The sequence below is a fragment of the Mastomys coucha genome, unplaced genomic scaffold (genome assembly GCF_008632895.1).
Source record: "Mastomys coucha isolate ucsf_1 unplaced genomic scaffold, UCSF_Mcou_1 pScaffold15, whole genome shotgun sequence".
NCBI lineage: Eukaryota > Metazoa > Chordata > Mammalia > Rodentia > Muridae > Mastomys > Mastomys coucha.
In genome coordinates, this window is record NW_022196897.1 from 158,912,942 (window position 1) to 158,914,587 (window position 1,646).

Below are 1,646 nucleotides of genomic sequence, written 5' to 3' on the forward strand. Positions count from 1 at the left end.
GACTGGTTTCTTGAAATGTATTTGGCAGATGACAGGGCTCTCTCTATGGGTCCTGCCTTGGCACTGATACCTTGCAAGGCCCCCTCTATCCAGCTGAGCCCAGTGAGCCCGGATGACATTCTCCAGGTTGGAGATGGAGCAAGGGCTTCCTTTTCTCCACACTGTAGGGCTATGATATATAAACGCTCCTTCTGGACAACATGTTTCTCTTGAGTGATACATTGACTTTCCTCTGTCAGAGGGTGTGTGTGTGTGTGTGTGTGTGTGTGTGTGTGTGTGTGCGCGTGCGCCTTGGGTTTCTCTTCCAGTCCAAAGCCCTTGTTTGAAGCCTAGGGGGTTGCTGGCCCCCCAGAAGGGTAGAATCTCTGGGCATCATCCAAACCTGACCCTTTCAAGGCTTTGCACACCTAGGTTGGCATCTCGCCTAATGTCCATTCTGATGCCAAGAAGCAAATCTTACCTGGAACATCTTCAGTGGTAACAGGGAGCATGATCTTCAGAGATGAACTTGACATTGTGATTTTTAAAATGACTTACATTACAAAAGACTTACATTAGAGTCTATATTTTATGGATTATTCATTGTTTTTTGGTACAATAATACAAGTAATTTCCTAGATTCCTTTGGATAACATCTCCATGGGTGAAATGGATGAGGGAAAGGGTGGAAATTGAGGTTGAAAGGCTTGATTCCAGAGACCTGTCCAAGGGATAGCTTTGTTAACAATGTTTTCAAGGTCAAAGCTGTTTTGGGGCAGAGTGTGTGTGTGTGTGTGTGTGTATGCACGTGCACATGCACACACATGTGTGTGTATGCAAATGTATATTATTTATGGATTGTCACCTTTTTTTTTTTTTTGGTTTTTCGAGACAGGGTTTCTCTGTGCAGCCCTGGCTGTCCTGGAACTCACTCACTTAGACCAGGCTGGCCTCGAACTCAGAAATCCGCCTGCCTCTGCCTCCCAAGTGCTGGGATTAAAGGCGTGCACCACCACCACCCAGCGATTGTCAACATTTTTTAAGGAGAGGTTTTACAAATGGCCCTCACATGTGACAAAAGTTAAGCAAATGTCATAGCTCCTAGACCTCCGTGGCTCTAAGGCTATTGGAATATCTCAGGTTGATTTATTTTCCCCAAAAGATATGTTATAGTTGGATCAAGGGAGATAGCTCTGCCATGTTATAGTTGGATCAAGGGAGATAGCTCTGCCATGTTATCGTTGGATCAAGGGAGATAGCTCTGCCACTACAGCACTTGCCTAGCAAGCACAAGAACCTGAGTTAGGTTCCCAGAACCCACATTTTAAAAAGTCGGGCATGGCGGCTAGTTTGTACTCCTCGCACTAGGGGAGTAGAAACAGGAGGATCCTGGGCTCTCACTGGCCAGCCAGTCAGACTTAACAGGTGAGCCTCAAGCCAATGGGAGACTCTGTCAAAGGACATGGGAACCATCACCAAGAGTGACACTGGGGGTTGCTCTCTGCTCTCCATTGTCTCCAGACAGCACACGTTCACATAAAAGAAAAAGGTGTGTTAGCTGCGGGGGATGGCTCCGAGGGTAAGGGCACTTGCTCTCAAGCATAGGAGCTAGTCTGAATCCCCAGCAGCCACATAAAAACCTCGGGGGTCATAGAGAGAGCTCTGTA